Source organism: Macrobrachium nipponense, chromosome 28, assembly GCF_015104395.2.
Source record: "Macrobrachium nipponense isolate FS-2020 chromosome 28, ASM1510439v2, whole genome shotgun sequence".
Taxonomy (NCBI): Eukaryota; Metazoa; Arthropoda; class Malacostraca; order Decapoda; family Palaemonidae; genus Macrobrachium; species Macrobrachium nipponense.
The window spans coordinates 39,951,749-39,974,755 of NC_087217.1; the positions used below are offsets into that span (position 1 = coordinate 39,951,749).

A 23,007-nucleotide genomic window follows, 5' to 3' on the forward strand; every position below is an offset into this window, starting at 1 on the left:
GATAAATAGAAAAAAAACTACGTTCGGTCAACTTTGACTCAACCGAAATGGTCGAAAACGCAATTGTAAGCAAAAACTCTTACAGTCTAGTAATATTCAATCATTTATCTTCATTTTGAAACAAATTCGAAGTCTCTAGTACAATATTTAGATTTATGGTTAATTTTTGGAAAAAAAAAATTTCCTTCCCTCCGCGCCCCGATTCTCCGCAGCAAATCTCCGAAATGCGTACATCGCATTCTCCCAATATTTGCTCCCTTTCATATTAGGCGTTTCATAGAGTTTTATAGATGAAAATGTGCGCAATTTTATGTAGAATACAACAAAAAAATTTGAAGGTTGTAGCTTTTCTCATTTTCGAAATAATTGCATATAAATTACAATAAATAGAAAAAAAACTACGTTTGGTCAAATTTGACTCAACCGAAATGGTCGAAAAATGCAATTGAAAGCGAAAACTCTTACAGTCTAGTAATATTCAGTCATTTATCTTCATTTTGAAACAAATTCGAAGTCTCTAGCACAATATTTAGATTTATGGTGAATTTTTGAAAAAAAACTTTTTCCTTCCCTCCGCGCGCGATTCTCCGCCGCAAAATCTCTGAAATGCGTACATCGCATTCTCTAATATTTCTCCCTTTCATATTAGGCATTTCATAGAGTTTTATATAGGAAAATGAGCGCAATTACATGTAGAATACAACAAGAAAATTTGAAGGTTGTAACTTTTCTGATTTTCAAAATAATTGCATATAAATCACGTTAAATAGAAAAAAACAACGTTCGGTCAACTATGACTCAACCGAAATGGTCGAAAAAACGCAATTGTAAGCAAAAAACTCTAGATCTTAGAAAAACTCTAGTCTATAAGTATTTAGTTATTTATCTTCATTTTGAAACAAATTTGAAGTCTCTAGCACAGTATTTAGATTTATGGTGAATTTTTGAGGAAAAAATTTTCCTTACCTCCGCGCGCCGATTCTCCGCTGCAAATCTCCGAAATGCATAAGTCGCATTCTCCTAATATTTGCTCCCCTTCATATTAGGCGTTTCATAGAGTTTTATATATGAAAATGTGCGCAATTTTATGTAAAATACAACAAAAAATATTTGAAGTTGTCAACAAAAAATATTTGAAGGTTGTAGCCTTTCTCATTTTCGAATAATTGCATATAAATCATGATAAATATAGAAAAAAAAAACTACATTCAGTCAAATTTGACTCAACCGAAATGGTCGAAAAACGCAATTGTAAGCGAAAACTCTTACAGTCTAGTAATATTCAGTCATTTATCTTCATTTTGAAACAAACTCGAAGTCTCTAGCACAATATTTACATTAATGGTGAATTTTTGAAAAAAAAACTTTTTCCTTCCCTCCGCGTGCCAATTCTCCGCCACAAATCTCCGAAATGCGTACGTCACATTCTCCTAATATTTGCTCCCTTTCATATTAGGCGTTTCATAGAGTTTTATATATGAAAATGTGCGCAATTACATGTAGAATACAAAAAAAAAATTGAAGTTTGTAGCTTTTCTCATTTTTGGAATAATTGCATATAAATCACGATAAATAGAAAAAAAACTACTTTTGGTCAACTTTGACTCAACCGAAATGGTCGAAAAACGCAATTGTAAGCAAAAACTCTTACAGTCTAGTATTATTCAGTCATTTATCTTCATTTTGAAACAAACTCGAAGTCTCTAGCACAATATTTAGATTTATGGTGAATTTTTGAAAAAAAAACTTTTTCCTTACCTCCGTGCGCCAATTCTCCGCCGCAAATCTCCGAAATGTGTACGTCGCATTCTCCCAATATTTGCTCCCTTTCATATTAGGCGTTTCATAGAGTTTACATAGTATGTAAAATGTGCAATTTTATGTAGAAGACAACAATAAATATTTGAAGTTTGTAGCTTTTCTCCTTTTCGAAATAATTGCATATAAATCATGATAAATAGAAAAAAACTACATTCGGTCAAATTTGACTCAACCGAAATGGTCGAAAAACGCAATTGTAAGCGAAAACTCTTACAGTCTAGTAATATTCAGTCATTTATCTTCAATTTGAAACAAATTTGAAGTCTTTAGCACAACATTTAGATTTATGGTGAATTTTTGAAAAAAACTTTTTCCTTCCCTCCGTGTGCCGATTCTCCGCCGCAAATCTCCGAAATGCGTACGTCGCATTCTCCTAATATTTGCTCTTTCATATTAGGCGTTTCATTGAGTTTTATATATGAAAATGTGCGCAATTTCATTTAGAATACAACAAGAAAATTTGAAGGTTGTAGCTTTTCTAATTTTTGAAACAATTGCATATAAATCACGATAAATAGAAAAAAAACTTCGTTCGGTCAACTTTGACCCAATCGAAATGGTCGAAAACGCAATTGTAAGCAAAAACTCTTACAGTCTAGTAATATTCAATCATTTATCTTCATTTTGAAACAAATTCGAAGTCTCTAGCACAATATTTAGATTTATGGTTAATTTTTGGAAAAAAAAAATTTCCTTACCTCCGCGTGCCGATTCTATGCCGCAAATCTCTGAAATGCGTACGTCGCATTCTCCTAATATTTGCTCCCTTTCATATTAGGCGTTTCATAGAGTTTTATATATGAAAATGTGTGCAATTTCATGTAGAATACAACTAAAAATATTTGAAGATTGTAGCTTTTCTCATTTTTGAAATAATTGCATATAAATCATGATGAATAGAAAAAAAACTACGTTTGGTCAACTTTGACTCAACTGAAATGGTCGAAAAACGCAATTGTAAGCGAAAACTCTTACGTCTAGTAATATTCTGTCATTTATCTTCATTTTGAAATAAATTCGAAGTCTCTAGCACAATATTTAGATTTATGGTGAATTTTTGAAAAAAACTTTTTCCTTACCTCCGCGCCGATTCTCCGCCGCAAATCTCCAAATTGAGTACGTCGCACTCTCCTAATATTTGCTCCCTTTCATATTAGGCGTTTCATAGAGTTTTATATATGAAAATGTGCGCAATTTTATGTAGAATACAGCTTAAAATATTTGAACGTTGTAGCTTTCTCATTTTCGAAATAATTGCATATAAATCAAGATAAATAGAAAAAAAACTACGTTCGGTCAACTTTGACTCAACCGAAATGGTCGAAAACGCAATTGTAAGCAAAAACTCTTACAGTCTAGTAATATTCAGTCATTTATCTTCATTTTGAAACAAATTCGAAGTCTCTAGTACAATATTTAGATTTATGGTGAATTTTTGAAAAAAAAACTTTTTCCTTCCCTCCGCGCCCCGATTCTCCGCAGCAAATCTCCGAAATGCGTACGTCGCATTCTCCCAATATTTGTTTCTCCCCCCCCCCCCCCTTTCATATTAGGCGTTTTCATAGAGTTTTATAAGATGAAAATGTGCGCAAATTTTATTGTAGAATACAACAAAAAAATTTGAAGGTTGTAGCTTTTCTCATTTTCGAAATAATTGCATATAAATTACAATAAATAGAAAAAAAACTACGTTTGGTCAAATTTGACTCAACCGAAATGGTCGAAAAATGCAATTGAAAGCGAAAACTCTTACAGTCTAGTAATATTCAGTCATTTATCTTCATTTTGAAACAAATTCGAAGTCTCTAGCACAATATTTAGATTTATGGTGAATTTTTGAAAAAAACTTTTTCCTTCCCTCCGCGCGCCGATTCTCCGCCGCAAATCTCTGAAATGCGTACGTTGCATTCTCCTAATATTTGCTCCCTTTCATATTAGGCATTTCATAGAGTTTTATATAGGAAAATGAGCACAATTACATGTAGAATACAACAAGAAAATTTGAAGGTTGTAACTTTTCTGATTTTCAAAATAATTGCATATAAATCACGTTAAATAGAAAAAAACTACGTTCGGTCAACTATGACTCAACCGAAATGGTCGAAAAACGCAATTGTAAGCAAAAACTCTTAGGCTAGTAATATTTAGTCATTTATCTTCATTTTGAAACAAATTTGAAGTCTCTAGCACAGTATTTAGATTTATGGTGAATTTTTGAGGAAAAAATTTTCCTTACCTCCGCGCGCCGATTCTCCGCTGCAAATCTCCGAAATGCACAAGTCGCATTCTCCTAATATTTGCTCCCCTTCATATTAGGCGTTTCATAGAGTTTTATATATGAAAATGTGCGCAATTTTATGTAAAATACAACAAAAAATATTTGAAGGTTGTAGCTTTTCTCATTTTCGAAATAATTGCATATAAATCACGATAAATAGAAAAAAAACTACATTCAGTCAAATTTGACTCAACCGAAATGGTCGAAAAACGCAATTGTAAGCGAAAACTCTTACAGTCTAGTAATATTCAGTCATTTATCTTCATTTTGAAACAAACTCAGCGTGCCAATTCTCCGCCACAAATCTCCGAAATGCGTACGTCACATTCTCCTAATATTTGCTCCCTTTCATATTAGGCGTTTCATAGAGTTTTATATATGAAAATGTGCGCAATTACATGTAGAATACAACAACAAAAATTGAAGTTTGTAGCTTTTCTCATTTTTGAAATAATTACATATAAATCACGATAAATAGAAAAAAAACTACTTTCGGTCAACTTTGACTCAACCGAAATGGTCGAAAAACGCAATTGTAAGCAAAAACTCTTACAGTCTAGTAATATTCAGTCATTTATCTTCATTTTGAAACAAACTCGAAGTCTCTAGCACAATATTTAGATTTATGGTGAATTTAAAAAAAAAAAACTTTTTCCTTACCTCCGTGCGCCAATTCTCCGCCGCAAATCTCCGAAATGTGTATGTCGCATTCTCCCAATATTTGCTCCCTTTCATATTAGGCGTTTCATAGAGTTTTATATATGAAAATGTGTGCAATTTTATGTAGAATACAACAATAAATATTTGAAGTTTGTAGCTTTTCTCCTTTTCGAAATAATTGCATATAAATCATGATAAATAGAAAAAAACTACGTTCGGTCAAATTTGACTCAACCGAAATGGTTGAAAAACGCAATTGTAAGCGAAAACTCTTACAGTCTAGTAATATTCAGTCATTTATCTTCAATTTGAAACAAATTTGAAGTCTTTAGCACAACATTTAGATTTATGGTGAATTTTTGAAAAAAAACTTTTTCCTTCCCTCCGTGTGCCGATTCTCCGCCGCAAATCTCCGAAATGCGTACGTCGCATTCTCCTAATATTTGCTCTTTCATATTAGGCGTTTCATAGAGTTTTATATATGAAAATGTGCGCAATTTCATGTAAAATACAACAAGAAAATTTGAAGGTTGTAGCTTTTCTAATTTTTGAAACAATTGCATATAAATCACGATAAATAGAAAAAAAACTACGTTCGGTCAACTTTGACCCAACCGAAATGGTCGAAAACTGCAATAGTAAGCAAAAACTCTTACAGTCTAGTAATATTCAATTATTTATCTTCATTTTGAAACAAATTCGAAGTCTCTAGCACAATATTTAGATTTATGGTTAATTTTGGGAAAAAAAAAAAATTTCCTTACCTCCGCGTGCCGATTCTATGCCGCAAATCTCTGAAATGCGTACGTCGCATTCTCCTAATATTTGCTCCCTTTCATATTAGGCGTTTCATAGAGTTTTATATATGAAAATGTGTGCAATTTCATGTAGAATACAACTAAAAATATTTGAAGGTTGTAGCTTTTCTCATTTTTGAAATAATTGCATATAAATCATGATGAATAGAAAAAAAACTACGTTTGGTCAACTTTGACTCAACCGAAATGGTCGAAAAACGCAATTGTAAGCAAAAACTCTTACAGTCTAGTAATATTCTGTCATTTATCTTCATTTTGAAATAAATTCGAAGTCTCTAGCACAATATTTAGATTTATGGTGAATTTTTGAAAAAAACTTTTTCCTTACCTCCGCGCCGATTCTCCGCCGCAAATCTCCAAATTGAGTACGTCGCACTCTCCTAATATTTGCTCCCTTTCATATTAGGCGTTTCATAGAGTTTTATATATGAAAATGTGCGCAATTTTATGTAGAATACAGCTTAAAATATTTGAATGTTGTAGCTTTTCTCATTTTCGAAATAATTGCATATAAATCAAGATAAATAGAAAAAAAACTACATTCAGTCAAATTTGACTCAACCGAAATGGTCGAAAAACGCAATTGTAAGCAAAAACTCTTACAGTCTAGTAATATTCAGTCATTTATCTTCATTTTGAAACAAATTTGAAGTCTCTAGCACAATATTTAGATTTATGGTGAATTTTGAAAGAAACTTTTTCCTTCCTTCCGTGTGCCGATTCTCTGCCGCAAATCACCGAAATGCGTACGTCGCATTCTCCTAATATTTGCTCCCTTTCATATTAGGTGTTTTGTAGAGTTTTATATATAAAAATGTGCGCAATTTCAAGTAGAATAAAAAAAAAATATTTGAAGGTTGTAGCTTTTCTCATTTTCGAAATAAGTGCATATAAATCACGATATAAAAAAAAACTATGTTTGGTCAAATTTGACTCAACCGAAATGGTCGAAAAACACAATTGTAAGCAAAAACTCTTACAGTCTAGTAATATTCAGTCATGTATCTTCATTTTGAAACAAATTTGAAGTCTCTAGCACAATATTTAGATTTATGGTGAATTTTTGAAAAAAACATTTTCTTTCCCTCCGCGCGCCGATTCTCCGCTGCAAATCTCCAAAATGCGTACGTCGCATTTTCCTAATATTTGTTCCCTTTCATATTAGGCGTTTCATAGAGTTTTGTACATGAAAATGTGCACAATTTCATGTAGAATACAACAAAAAAATATTTGAAGGTTGCAGCTTTTCTCGTTTTTGAAATATTTGCATTTGAAAAAAATATATATAAAAATTTTGACATTTGGTCAACTTTAACTCGTCCGAAATGGTCGAAAACTGCAATTGTAAGCTAAAACTCTTACAGTATAGTAATATTCAATCATTTTTCTTCATTTTGAATCGAATTGGAAGTCTCTAGAACAATATTTAGATTTATGGTGAATTTTTGAAAAAAAAAAAAAAAAAAAAAAAAAAAAAAAAAAAAATTTACATCCACGAGTTACAAATTCATGCATTATTTTGTGATAATATTTTCTCTGTGTTGCTTTGATCGTTTTACAATGTTTTATATACCAAAATGATTGCAATTTAGTGTACAATACAACGAAAAAAATATTAACTCGTTAGCTTTAACCGTTTTGCTCACAGCGCGATCTGAATACTATTATATATGAAATTTTGTTTTTGCACTATCATATATCGAATTATTTATATATGATAATGATATTTTTTTCATTTCTGATGGTTGCATACTAAACTTCAGGCAATGACAAAAAAAGGAGCCAAAAATGAACTCTTAATCTTGAAAACTAAGCACGCTGTGATTTTTTGAAAATATTTTTTCCGCTTCTGCGCTCACTCCGAACCCCCCCGGCATACAGGAGACAATTTTTATTATATCCCTTCAGCCTAAGAGGGTTAACATACTGACGGGGTATTGTTACTGTTGCTGCTGCTTACGGTACGATGTTGATGTATGATGTTTGACATCTCACGTTGACTTGAATTGGCTGTTTAATCTTCGGGGGATATTTTTCTTAGCCGTGGGGTTTATTAAGCAATAATGTTCATAAATTCTATTTCACTACCCGCTGCTGTTTTTAGCTTGACGTTGGTAGGCGGGAATGTTTTCAGTTTCTCGCCGTTCACTTGTTATGTTTTGCCTTGCCATCTGTTATCGTCTTTGTTTCCAAAATTTGGAGCTCCATCTTGCACTTCACCTTCTGTTATCATTTTCCCTTTGTTATTCTTGTATGTTTCACACTCTCTTGTTATGTCATTTTATTGCTTGTTCTTTCAGATGTCACCTTTGTAAGGGAGTTTTATATTTATTCCTTTTTATTTTGTTTGTATTGTAGGCCACCCAATGTAAGGTAGTCTTTTTACATTATCGTAGATCGTAGATTCTCTGGACTATTGTAGTCTCAGGATGCTTAGAAAAACACAACAAATTTTTTCTTACTTCATTCACACTAGCAATACATAAACAAGTATAAGAAAACATACAATTTAGATTACCTTGCGGTGTTGAGGCGAAGTGTTGATGTTGAAGCCTTTCTTACCCACAGCTTGGTAAGGCCTACAACCTCATCCTCTAGATGCTCTGTTCCTTCTAACTGCTTTCTCTGCTCCTCAGTAGACATCTTCCAAAGAGATGTCCCTCCTAAAAGTGGGAAGGTCTTATTCTGTTGCTGCCTTCTGATCTTCTTCATTGGTTGATCACATCCATTGTACCACCTGTTTGGGCAGAAATTAATTCTAACACCTCCTTCACTGGGGCGTGACTAATGATGTCACCAGAAATGTCCTGGTTCTGATGGGAGTTGAAAGATTATTTAAATAAAGCAACGAATGCACTTATTTAATGGCCGCCCCTACGATAAACACTTCACTTGTTTGGGTTATTGCAAGAACACTTCCGTTGCTCTCTCTCTCTCTCTCTCTCTCTCTCTCTCTCTCTCTCTCTCTCTCTCTCTCTCTCTCTCTCTCTTCCTGAAATGCGAGAATTTTTGTGGTACATATACAGTGGGTTTTTGTTGAGTTTTGGTTTAAAGCATTTTTATAGGGGTTCCAACTATTTGCGGGTCCTAACTATTCACAAGGGGGTCTCTGGTACACATCCCGGAAATACAGAGGGACCACTGTATATGTTTATTAGTTTAAAATAATAATAACAATAATGATAATATACTTAGGAAGCAGATTCTCTCTCAAGCATAGTTTATTAAAAGTAATTACTACTTCAGCAGCATTACTCTTGTAGAGATTCTTCTTTATTTTACGAATAGCGACTTTTTCTGTGCTACTTTCTGAGCTAGTGAGCGCCTATAGAGGTCATGATCAAATACAGTGTCAAAAAAGGTGTATATATTTGAATTTTACAAATTCGGTGTCATCCAGTCCATGACTATCTTCTCCTCGAAGGGCACCAGGACGTGCTGCTATAAGTTCCTCTCCTACTTCACTGGTGCCAGGGCTGCTTCTCACTCTCTTCCACTCCTGCCACAGTCTCTTGGTCTCATTCTGGAGGGCACGCAGTTTGGTAGTCTTGATCACTATTTGTCGCTGTAGGAGGGATTTTCTAAAGCTCCTGGTGTCTTCATTATTTCTTGCTACACGACCCATCAGCAAGAAATAATGAGGACACCAGGAAATTTAGAAAATCCCTCCTACAGAGGCAAATAGTGATCAAGACTACCGAACTGCGTGCCCTCCAGAACGAGACCAAGAGACTGCGGCAGGAGTAGGAGAGAGTAAGAAGCAGTCCTGGCACCAGTGGAGTAGGAGAGGAACCTATAGCAGTACGTCCTGGTGCCCTTCGAGAAGAAGGTAGTCAAGGACTGGACGTCACCGAATTTGTAAAATTCAAATATATACACCTATTTTGACACTGTATTTGATCGTGACCTCTATATGCGTTCTACTAGCCTGTTTAAGTAGCATGGGAAAAGCCGCTATAAAATAGAGAAGAATCTCTACAAGTGTAACGCTGCTGAAGTGCAATTACTTTTAATAAAGTATGCTTGAGAGAGGATCTGCTTCCTAAGTACACTAATATTCGGCTACACGCCCCGTCAGCAAGAAAAAATGAGGACACCAGGAGCTTTAGAAAATCCCTCCTACAGAGGCAAATAGTGATCAAGATTACCAAACTGCGTGCCCTCCATAACGAGACCAAGAGACTGCGGCAGAGTGGGAGAGAGTGAGAAGCAGCCCTGGCACCAGTGGAGTAGGAGAAGAGCCTATAGCAGCACATCCTGGTGCCCTTCGAGAAGAAGGTAGTCATGGACTGGACGACACCGAATTTGTAAAATTCAAATTATTGCACCTATTTTGACACTATTTGATCATGACCTCTATGTAAGTAGCACAGAAAAAGCCGCTATTTGTAAAACGGAGAAGAATCTCTACAAGTGTAATGCTGCTGAAGTAGCAATTACTTATAATAATAATAATAATAATAATAATAATAATAATAATAATAATAATAATAATAATAATAATAATAATAATAATCCTTTCCTCACATCTTTTTTTTAACTCGCGAGAAGCAATGTGACAGGAGGGGGGTGTTGCTGACTAGAGGACAATGATTCTCTCTCTCTCTCTCTCTCTCTCTCTCTCTCTCTCTCTCTCTCTCTCTATCTCATATGTAATCTTCACACACTCCTAAACCCTTTATTTCTTTTTTTAATTGAAAATTACAGTAACTTTAATTTCATTTAAAAGTTAGCCACATGTTTATCTAAGGACAATCTCTCTCTCTCTCTCTCTCTCTCTCTCTCTCTCTCTCTCTCTCTCTCTCTCTCTCTCTCTCTCTCTCTCTGTTGTAGTACATATGTAATCTTATCACACTCCTATATTTTTACTAACTGTTTATTTCTGCATTTTTAAGGGTAATGTACTAAGCTAACTTTAATTTCATTTAAAAGTTAGCTTAATACTTATGTAAGGACAACTTTCACTCTCCCTCTCATTCAGTGGTAGATAATTTTCAACTGATCCATTTTTACCTTTGCCATTATAGAACTGTAAATGCACTATTCTAAAACATAGACACATAACTAAGAGTTGTATTAATCCAAATTAAAAGAACTGTTCGTTCATGAAAAGGAAATTCAGAACAAAGAGAGAGACAGAATAAAGATTTACTTTAAAGTGGTTGAAAGCACTTCTAAAAATAGATCAGTCAGTAGGGGTAAATAGTTACATATGTAATCTTCACACACTCCTATATTTTTACCAACCATTTATTTCTTTTTTTAAGGGTGATGTATTACGTTAACTTTTAAAAGAAATTACAGTAACTTTAATTTCATTTAAAGTTAGCTTAATACTTAGGGAGAATGATTAGGCTCATATTTAGTGTTCAAACTAGAAGTACACATTTATTAGCATTTTTAGAGACTGTACCAAACTTATACAAAAATTCCACTTGTTCGAGGGGGTCTGGAACCTGACCTTGTGTAACTTTGAGATCGCATAAGCCCCACATGCCTCGACCTATGGAGCATGAAGACCATTGCATCCAAGGACAGTCAACTAATCAAATGCCCTTAACAACACCTAAGAACACAAAACATAGATCAACTACACCATCAAACCCCAAACCAACTCCATGTAATTGTGATGCCACCAGTCCTTGTACGGATTTCCCTCATCTAACTGCAAACATCCCGATAGAGGTACCACCTACACCCACATTACCCACACACAGATCAACTGCATGATCCTCAAGTCCACAACGGATGGAGCAAACCGAACAATCCTGATGATCAACTCAGCAGACATAAAAGCCCACATGGCATGCTGACTGTATGAAGAACTAATGGCCTCAATCAGGGAATGCCTTTCTGTGTTTTGATTCAATCTTATGTTTCATTGAACTCTGATCACTATCACTATACTGCATTATATTGTTTCATGCCTTCGAAAACAGCCTTTGTTCCACTGTATTGCATAAGACTCCTGGGGAGATATATAATTACTGACAATGCTACTTGAATGGCTGCTTCCCTTTGCTGTTCATATTGATAACTATGTTGTGTGGAGTTAGTTTACTTATTAACCCTTAAACGCCGAGCAGCTATTTACCAAAGTGTCTCTCGTATGCCGGCGGCATTCAGGAGTTAGCGCTGAAGCGGAAAAAAAGTTTTTTAAAAAAATCACAGCACACTTAGTTTTTAAGATTAAGAATTCATTTTTGGCTCCTTTTTTTGTCATTGCCTGAAGTTTAGTATGCAACCATCAGAAATGGAAAAAATATCATTATCATAAATAAATATTGGAATATATAACAGAACAAAAAAAATGTCCAAATATAATTGTATACAAATCGCGCTGTGAGCAAAACGGTTAAAGCTAATGAGTTAAATTTTTTTTGTATTGTACACTAAATTGCGATGATTTTGGTATATAACAAATTGTAAAACGATCAGAGCAACACAGAGAAAATATTATCACAAAATGATGCATGAATTCGTAACGCGTGGATGTAAAAAAGTTTTTTTCAAAAATTCACCATAAATCAAAATATTGTGCTAGAGACTTCCCGTTTGTTGCAAAATGAATTTAATTGATTGAATATTACTAGACTGTAAGTGTTTTAGCTTGCAATTGCAGTTTTCGACCATTTCGGTCGAATTAAAGTTGACCGAAGGTCAAATTTTTTCTATTTATCGTGATTTATATGAAAATATTTCAAAACTGATAAAAGCTACAAACATGAGTTATTTTTAGTTGTATTCTACATGAAATTACGCACATTTTCATATATAAAACTTTATGTAACAACTAATATAAAACGGTGCAAACATTACGACAAACTGACGAAAGAATTTCTGAGATTTTCGGCACAGTTACCTCACGCGGACATAAGCAAAAAGTGTTTTTCAAAAATTCAATATACATCCAAATATTGTGCTAGAGACTTCCAATTTGTTGCAAAATGAAGGTAAATGGTTGGATATTACTAGAATGTAAGAGTTTTAGCTTACAATTGCGTTTTTCGACCATTTTGGTCGAGTCAAAGTTGAGCGAAGGTTATAATTTTGACACTTATCGTGATTTATATGAAAATATTTCAAGACTGATCAAAGCTACAACCATTGGTTGTTTTTGGTTGTATTCTACGTGAAATTGCACACATTTTCATATATAAAACTTTATGTAACGGCTAATATAGAATGGTGCAAACATTACGACAAACTGACGAAAAAATTTCTGAGATTTTCAGCAGTTACCGCGTTCGGACGCAAGCAAAAAGTGTTTTTCAAAAATTCACCATAAATCCAAATATTGCACTAGAGACTTTCAATTTGTTGCAAAATGAAGGTAAATAGTTGAATATTACTAGAATGTAAGAGCTTTAGCTTACAATTGCGTTTTTTGACCATTTCGTTCGAGTCAAATTTGAGCAAAGGTTAAAATTTTGGCACTTATCGTGATTTATATGAAAATATTTCAAAACTGATCAAAGCTACAGCCATTGGTTGTTTTTAGTTGTATTCTATGGGAAATTGCACACATTTTCATATATAGAACTTTATGTAATGGCTAATATAAAACGGTTCAAACATTACGACAAACTGACGAAAGAATTTGAGATTTTCGGTAGAGTTACCGCACGCAGAAGTAAGCAAAAAGTGTTTTTAAAAAATTCACTATAAATTCAAATATTGTGCTAGAGACTTCCAATTTGTTGCAAAATGAAGGTAAATGGTTGAACGTTACTAGAATGTAAGAGTTTTAGCTTACAATTGCGTCTTTCGACCATTTCGGTCGAGTCAAATTTGAGCGAAGGTTAAAATTTTGGCACTTATCATGATTTATGTGAAAATATTTCAAAACTGATCAAAGCAGAATACAACTCAAAACAACCATGGGTTGTTTTGAGTTGTATTCTACGTGAAATTGCGCACATCTTCATATATAGAACTTTATGTAACGGCTAATATAAAACGGAGCAAACATTACGACAAACTGACGAAAGAATTTCTGAGATTTTCGGCACAGTTACCGCGCGCGCACGTAAGCAAAAAGCAAAAAGTTTATCAAAAATTCACCATAAATCCAAATATTGTGCTAGAGACTTCCAATTTGTTGCAAAATGAAGGTAAATGATTGAATAATACTAGAACGTAAGAGTTTTAGCTTACAATAGCGTTTTTCGACCATTTCGGTTGAGTTAAATTTGACCATAGGTTGAAATTTTGGCCCTTATCGTGATTTATATGAAAATATTTCAAAACTGATAAGAGCTACAACCATGGGTTATTTTTTGTTGTATTCTACATGAAATTATGCACATTTACATATATAAAGCTTTATGTAACGGCTAATATAAAACAGTGCAAACATTACGACAAACTGACGAAAGAATTTCCGAGATATTCGGCAGTTACCGCGCGCACGTAAGCAAAAAGTGCTCTTCAAAAATTCAACATAAATCCAAATATTGTGCTAAAGACTTCCAATTTGTTGCAAAATACAGGTAAATGATTGAATATTACTAGAATTTAAGAGTTTTAGCTTACAATATCGTTTTTTTACCATTTCGGTCGAGTGAAATTTGACCAAAGGTTGAAATTTTGGCACTTGTCGTGACTTATATGAAAATATTTCAAAACTGATAAAAGCTACAACCATGGGTTGTTTTTTTTTTTTATTCTACATGAAATTGCACAGATTTTCATTTATAAAACTCCATGTAACGGCTTATATAAAACGGTGCAAAAATTACGACAAAGTGACAAAAGAATTTCCGAGATGTGTCGCTGATGCTTTTTAGTGAGAGAAGAAAGAAATTTGCACATGCGCGCCTGGGTGTAACGCTTGTAAACAAAACAACAGCTTGATTCGTGAACTCCCAGCATCCCTCAAGGCGCGTGATTTCAAATTTTTCGCAAACTAGGCCTATAACTATTTTTCCGCGAATATTTAAAAATAAATTTGTATTCGACGTATCGTATGTCAATTGAGCACCCGACAGACCATTTTAGTCGACGTATAATACGTCCAATAGGCGTTTAAGGGTTAAGAAACTTCCATTTGTAACCTAGAAATTGGTAATTTTATCACATATCTGTTTAAAGCATATTATCATTGTGCGTAACTGATATTATGTGACTACAGTGGTCCCCCCGTATTCGCGGGGGATGCGTACCAGACGCGAATAGTTAGAATCCGCGAATGTTTGGAACCCCCCTCTAAAAGTGCTCATAAACTCTTATCCTGAACATGCCTAAAAAGACCATCCTTCATCAAATATACCTAAAATATCCTATTATGGTTCATATTAATCTTTGAAATATTATTAATACAGTTTTAAAGTAAATCTTACATTTCATGGTTATATATAAATACATACTATGTATGTACTGCATGACTTAGTTACGTATGTGGAAATAATTCAGTCCCCCCATAAGTATTCAGTCATGTACGTTTTCTTTCATACTGTTACTAGTTGAGACATCCATTTTCTTTTTACAAAGGAAGCAATTGTATGTGAAATCACAAATACCAAATGTCTACTTAAAGTATTATCCTACATCAAATATACCTTGAATTGGTATTATTAATATCAATTTAAAGTCATCTTAAACATTTTACCATTAGAAATATATAAACAGCCAATAGCAAGGAGAAGAAGAGGAGGAGAACGAGAGAGAGAGACCAGGAGAGAGAGAGAGAGAGAGACGAGAGAGGAGAGAGAGGTAGAGAGGAGATGAGGAGAGAGGAGAGAGAGAGAGAGAAATAACTCCTTACGGTTTCAATAGATTGAAATGAACGTCTGTAGGCAACTTTTTTCCCCTCCCATAAATACATATATTTCTCCAGAGAAGAGAGAAAGAGAGGACTGTGCAATTATGTTTGTCTGTCTATCAATTCTTTTGCTGAGAGCGAGAGAGATAAAAGGAAGAAATAGAAACACCAAATGTATGACAAGTATCTTGTGGAGAGAGAGAGAGACAGTATTTAAAAGAGAGAAATGGAATGATTATTGTATTTAAAATACTCAGATATGAATTTTGTACTTACAGTTAATAGTATTATTATTGGAAAATATTAATGATAAACTTATTACATACATGTCCATTGAAAATGATAATCATCTCAGTAAGAGAGAGAGAGAGAAGGAGAGAGAGAGAGAGAAGAGAGAGACGAGAGATGATTGAGAGAGAGAGAGAGGAGACAATAAAACCATTAAATTCGTTGACCATTGTATGGCATTGTTACTTTCCAGCTCCAAGCGTCACTAGAAGTTATGAGGTAGGGAAATTGATACAGAAAACACGACGACGGAAGAATTTTCATTTGAAATTAGTTATCGTATTATTACTACTTCTATTATTATTATTATTTGAAAATAAAATAAACACGTGCATTTACCATAAAAATTCTCTCATCTCAGAAAAAAGAGGAGTTATCCTTACAAGTGAAATGGAAAGGTAATTTTCATCTTTTTAAAATACTACTCTCCTCCCCACCGCCGTCAGGAGAGCAGCAGACACCGCCCCACAACGACCATCGCACCAGAGGGATCCTGAGGATGATAGAAGCATTAGCTCTCATCCTGAGGACGTCCCTAGTAACCCTGAGGGTGATCGCAGCTCAAGCTCTCGCCCTGAGGACGACCTGGTAGCACGCCCTTCGAGGGGACCTCCACCATCACCAATAAGGATGAGGCTCCGCCCACGACGAGGACAGCCAACCAGCAACGGGCCCCCTGATGACATCGCTCGTGACGTCACAGGTATTGCCCAAAATGAAAAGTGAGGTACCTGTTTCTTCAAGCCAACCGAATGCAATAAATAGCGTGAATACATCTGACACAGACCATTGCACTCAGCGATCCCGTCCCGAAGATGGCCAAACGAGGTGGCCGAAACATGTAGACGCCTTGAAAACTAGAAAAGAAGAAATAACAAGAAATACCGGATAGACCCCTGACGACTACGGCCTGTTCCCGACCTACGAAACCCACCTGTATACCTGTTGACGACCCCAGCCTGTCCATGATAACCAGTTTTGCTTTTGATAACACCACCCCGCCCGCCCGAAATTCTTTGTTGACGACCCTACGAGCACGATGAACATTGGACAGCTGCTTTATAATACCAGCGTGCCAGAAAGGAAAATCATAAGGAGAATTGAAAGAATATTGTACAAAATCAATTCTGTGAATTCTGCCATTATTTTTAATAAAACTTGTTTGAAAGAAGGTCTGTTTCCAGCATACACAAATATTATTATTATTATTATTATTATTTGAAAGTATTAAAAACATATAGTACAAGTACTATAAAAAAAAATCTCGAGTCTCAGTACATGAGAGAGAGAGAGAGAGAGAGAGAGAGAGAGAGAGAAGAGAAAGAGAGAAGAGAGAGAGAGGAGAGAGGGGGGGCGGGGGGGGAATTTCATGAGCACTTGATAGGCAACAGCAAAAACCAGCTCTTCACCCTCCTGTCACTTAACTTGATACTATGACAGTTTTAGTACCTGGAGTTACAGAAAGAATACTGGGATTTCCTTCATTCTTCCATAATTTTTTAAATTTATAAGCTAAAATCTTACTAATTCACTATGGTATTTTCTTTAATGAATTGATATTATTGCTGTATAAATTAATATTAATATTTGAAAATAGTAAATCATTTATTTATACAAAAAACACATCTTTGTAGTAGAGAGAGAGAGAGAGAGAGAGAGAGAGAGAGAGAGAGAGAGAGAGAGAGAGAGAGAGAGAGAATTATTATTTTTATTATGTGATATCATTTAAACTTATTAAACTTACTAATACAGTATTAATCAAAATTAATATTTGAAAATTAGTAAATCATTTTTGTATCATAAAAATGTATTTAGTCATGAAAATAAACATCAAAATACACTAATTAGTGATTATTTTCGTCGGAAAATTCCGCGAATGGGCGAGTCCGTCCGCAAATAATATCTAGATAGGTTCCAAAGAAAAATCCACGAATGTGAGAGTCCGTGAATCCGGAGAACGCGAATATGGGGGGACCACTGTACATTTATCATCTATTCAGTAAAAATATAGTTAATTATTTCATACCTGTGATGCATATGTAGCATATGTAAATTAGCAGTTATTTTAATCCTTTCATTGTGTACTATCAGACTACATTCATTGTTGTTCTCATTAAAGAGCCAAGCAAATAAACCGAGTTCTTATAAGACCCTGTTGATCACCCAGCAAATTAGATAGAACAGAGGTCCTCTCATGGGTGCTGGAACATATTCTCTATCACTGCCCATGGGTCCAGATACATCTTTTGAGGTACCTGAATGATTGGCTGACCAGGACTTCCTCAGACTTTCTCAAGCCCTGCAGACTCCACTTCACTCCTTCTGCCCTGCCTCCTCTGGGGGTATCTCACAAGATTTTTTTTATCCTCCATAGTGCACAGAAATATCAGCAGATAAGAAAACTATGAAGCCCAGGATTTCCAGACAAACACTGTGCCTGATTGTGGGAGAAATTGGGAACCCTTTGGAATAAGTCTTGCATTAAAATAACCCATTTGCGCAAAATTCTGATCTCCATGTCTGGTTCATTTCCCAGCCAAGTGTTTCCAGTGCATCGAAATCAACCACCTCATTAGTTCCTGGACCTACATAACTTAATGTAAATATAGTTCATTTAAAACTAAAGTCTAGTGTTTATGTAAATTCCTCCTTTTTTCAGGTTAATATCAGCCATTCTGCCTTAGTTTTTTTTTTTTTTTTTTTTTTTTTGTGTGTGTGTGTGTGTGTGATCTCTTGTCCCTCCATTCAAGGCCAGTTTTAAGAGTGTTGGAGCACATTTTCCAGGAGGGAACGAGCAGCTCAGACCAAATGGCGATCAATTCCAGTCTCGTGTGAAATGGAATTTTCATTTCCAATTGTGTAGCGATCGTTACACTGGTATCACAAAAGAAACTAATCTGAATTCCTCTTAATATTTTATGAGCAAGCAAAAACAAGGTTTCCCAATTCCCCACTACAGGAAAAAAGTAAATTTTATTAACTAGTTACTTGTGTAGAACTAAGTATTCTAGTTATGGGTATAAAATCTGACTGTCATCATAGCAATAGGAAGATAGAGAGAGAGAAAGTTTAACCTTAGCTTCTTTTTATATGTCATTGCATAAAGCATAAAGGTATTTAGGGAGTAAGTTCAAAACAAAAATAAGTGCCATATTTTGTGAATTGCAAGTTTAAATCGATGAATATCGCTTTGTAAAGTATTTCATTGGTTATTTTTTAACATGGATCAATGTGCTGTTTATTGTCCAAGTTCTCTCTCTCTCTCTCTCTCTCTCTCTCTCTGGTCGCTTGCAGGTCTAAACAGGATAGAATTTACATCCCTGGCCACATGTCTACTCAAGCCCTATCCATTGCCCCGTTTATGGACAAAAGAACAAAAGTCAATATGTAAAAAAGAAAAAAACAGTGTTAGCGTAAATTCTTAACGTTAGAATAAAGAAAACCCATGGTACCCTTACCCTAACTTTCCCTAATGCGGCCTTGAAAAATCAGGTGTGATTTCCCCCCTTCTGTCTAGCCGACAAGTGTGCAGGCCTAATTCTCCGGGGATTTAAATTGGCGGAATTGGAGGGTCTCGGGTTCACGAGAGATAGCTAGGGTGAAAAGGGGTATATATTAGAGAGTTATGTGGAGGCGGTAAATTATGCAGCGGTGAGAGATTTTTATTCTGGTTCTTCCTCCTCCCTTTAGTGTATACAACGCTAGTGTAAAAATACGAATTCTGAGCATAGCTAGTTTGAAAGGGTAAGATAGACCAGGAATTTGCATTGGTAAAAAAGAAAAAAATCATTCTTATCCCCTTTTCATCTTCGTCCTCGAGATGATAAAAAAAAGGAGACCCCATACAGGCAGTCCCCGGGTTACGACGGGGGTTCCGTTCTTAAGACGCGTCGTAACCCGAAAATCGTCGTAAGCCGGAACAACGTTCTTGAAAACATGTCCACAGGGAAAATTTCACTAATTTGCAAAATTCTTAGGGCCATATCTCTAAAATTATCACTAATTTACTTTTTTCATGTGCAACACTGTGTATTCACAAATTACTGTATATTTTCATTAAAATACAAGAGAGAGAGAGAGAGAGAGAGATTACAAAAAACCATTTAATTCGTTGACCATTGTATGGCACTGTTAAGCTCCGAGTGCCACTGGAGTTATGAGGTAGGGAAATTGATACAGAAAATGACGAAGGGAAGAATTTTCTTTTGAAATTAGTTATCGTATTATTACTACTTCTATTATTATTATTATTATCTTATTATTATTATTATTATTTGAAAATATAATAAAACACGTGCATCTACCATAAAAATTCTCTCATTTCAGTAAGAAAGAGGAATTATCCTTACAAGTGAAATGGAAAGGTCATTTTCATCTCTTTAAAATACGACCATTATGAATTTTGTAATTAAAGTTTTTTTTATTATTATTATTATTATTATTATTATTATTATTATTATTATTAAATTAACTGAAATATCAATAAACATTTTACATACTAGTACCATAAAAATTCTTTCATTTCGGTAAAAGAGAGAGAGAGAGAGAGAGAGAGAGAGAGAGAGAGAGAGAGAGAGAGAGAGAGAGAGAGATAGTGTTTATCTCTCTCTGTACTCTCAAAAAATACTTATAAAGCTTCCAGCGAAAGAGAGGGAGGGAGTTACACTATGACACATTATTATCTTGTGTGGCAAAAGAGAGAGAGAGAGAGAGAGAGAGAGAGAGAGAGAGAGAGAGAGAGTTAACATTAATTAAAAGTGACATGGATAGATTAGTACGTATTGTATTTCTTTAAAATACTATCACATATGAATTTTGTAATTACAGTTATTATTATTATTATTATTATTATTATTATTATTATTATTATTATTATTATTATTATTATTAATTATTATTTGAAAGTATTAAAAACAAATAGTATAAGTACATAAAAAATCTCAAGTCTCAGTAAATGAGAGAGAGAGAGAGATGAGAGAGACGACGAGAGAGAGAGAGAGAGAGAGAGAGAGAGAAGAGATGAAGGACCCAGGATTCCAGGAACATGATTGGCAACACTGCAGCTCTTCCCCCTCCTGGCTGTCACAGAACTTGATATATCTGACAGTTTTAGTACCTGGATCTCGAGGAAAGGTTACTGGAAGAAGACTGGGATTTCCTTCATTCTTCCATAATTTTTTAAATATAAGCTAAAATCTTACTAATTCACTATGGTATTTTCTTTAATGAATTGATATTATTGCTGTATAAATTAATATTAATATTTGAAAATAGTAAATAATTTATTTATCATACAAAAAACATACATCTTTGTAGTAGAGAGAGAGAGAGAGAGAGAGAGAGAGAGAGAGAGAGGAGAGAAGAGAGAGAGAGAGAGAATTATTATTTTTATTATGTGATATGTCAACTTATTAAACTTACTAATACAGTATTAATCAAAATTAATATTTGAAAATTAGTAAATCATTTTTGTATTATAAAAATGTATTTAGTCATGAAAATAAACATCAAAATACACTAATTAGTGATTATTTTCGTCGGAAAATACAAAGAGAGAGAGAGAAACTATGGTTTTTATATCCAAGTCTAAGTAGAGTATAAATGGATTCTTTAAGTGAAATAATGTTTCAATGATATTTTGCTGTTTTGTACTTAAGGATATGTATACTGTTTGAGAATGCGTTCCTTATCTTTGACTATGGTTACCATACAGTTTAACCCTTAAACGCCGAAGCGGTAAAAAAAAAAAAAGGTCTCCCGTGTGCCGGAGGTGTTTCAGAGTGAGCGCGGAAGCGGAAAAAATATGTTTTTCAAAAAATCACAGCGCACTTAGTTTTCAAGATTAAGAGTTCATTTTTGGCTCCTTTTTTTGTCATTGCCTGAAGTTTAGTATGCAACCATCAGAAATGAAAAAAATAATCATTATCATATATAAATAATGCAATATATGATAGCGCAAAAACGAAATTTCATATATAATTGTATTGAAATTGCGCTGTGCGCGAAACGGTTAAAGGTAACAAGTTACTTTTTTTTCGTTGTAATTTACACTAAATTGCGATCATTTTGGTATATAACACATTGTAAAACGATAAAAGCAACACAGAGAAAATATTATCACAATATAATGCATGAATTCGTAACGTGCGTACGTAAACAAATATTTTTTTCAAAAATTCACCATAAATCTAAATATTGTCCTAGAGACTTCCAATTTCTTTCAAAATGAAGACAAATGATTGTATATTACTATACTATAAGAATATTAGCTTACAAATGCAGTTTTTGACCATATCTGACGAGTTAAAGTTGACCGAATGTAGAATTTTTTTATATATATTTTTTTATATGCAATTATTTCGGAAATAAGAAAAGCTACAACCTTCAAATATTTTTTGTTTTATTTTACATAAAATTGCGCACATTTTCATATATAAAACTCTATGAAATGCCTAATATGAAACGGAGCAAATATTCCGAGAATGGGACGTATGGATTTCGGAGATTTGTGGCGGAGAATCCGCGCGCTGAGGGAAGGAAAGTTTTTTTTTTAAATTCACCATAAATCTAAATATTGTGCTAGAGACTTCGAATTTGTTTCAAGATAAAGATAAATGGCTGAATATTACTACACTGTAAGAGTTTTAGCTTACAATTGCGTTTTTCGACCATTTCGGTAGAGTCAAAGTTGACCGAAAGTGGTTTTTTTCTATTTATCGTGATTTATATGCAAATATTTCGAAAATGAAAAAAGCTACAACCTTCAATTATTTTTAGTTCTATTCTACATGAAATTGCGCACATTTTCATATATAAAACTTTATGTAACGGCTAATTTAAAATGGTGCAAACATTACCACAATCGCACGTATGATTTTTTCGGAAGAGTTACCGCGCGGACGTAAAGAAAATGTTATTTTTTTTCATAAATTCACTATAAATCGAAATATTGTGCTAGAGACTTCCAATTTGTTGCAAAATGAAGGTAAATGCTTGAATATTACTAGAATATAAGCGTTTTAGCTTACAATTGCGTTTTTTGACCATTTCGGTAGAGTCAAAGTTGACCGAAGGTTGAAAATTTGTCACTTACCATTTTTTATATGAAAATATTTCAAAATTGATAATAGCTACAACCATGGGTTGTTTTTAGTTGTATTGTGCATGAAATTTCGCAAATTTTCATATATAAAACTTTATATAACGGCTAATTTAAAATGGTGCAAACATTACCACAATCGCATGTATGATTTTTTTCGGGAGAGTTACCGCGCGGACGTAAGGAAAAAGTTTTTTCATAAATTCACCATAAATCGAAATATTGTGCTAGAGACTTCCAATTAGTTGCAAAATGAAGGTAAATGATTGAATATTACTAA

At 34.1% G+C, this 23,007-nt stretch overlaps 1 protein-coding gene across 12 annotated transcripts in view; it reads right to left on the reverse strand.

Annotated features, from left to right (window-relative positions):
- Positions 1-23,007, reverse strand: part of LOC135201681 (zinc finger protein 227-like) — a 203,830-nt gene that overhangs the window by 62,978 nt on the left and 117,845 nt on the right. For 8 of the 12 annotated variants that reach the window (XR_010311584.1, XR_010311583.1, XM_064230807.1 and 5 more), the window contains one exon: positions 8,096-8,314. The exons of the other annotated variants lie outside the window; for them this stretch is intronic. The gene's annotated coding sequence lies outside the window, so the exon portion shown is untranslated. The remainder of the gene's footprint in view (positions 1-8,095; positions 8,315-23,007) is intronic. 12 annotated transcript variants of the gene reach the window in all.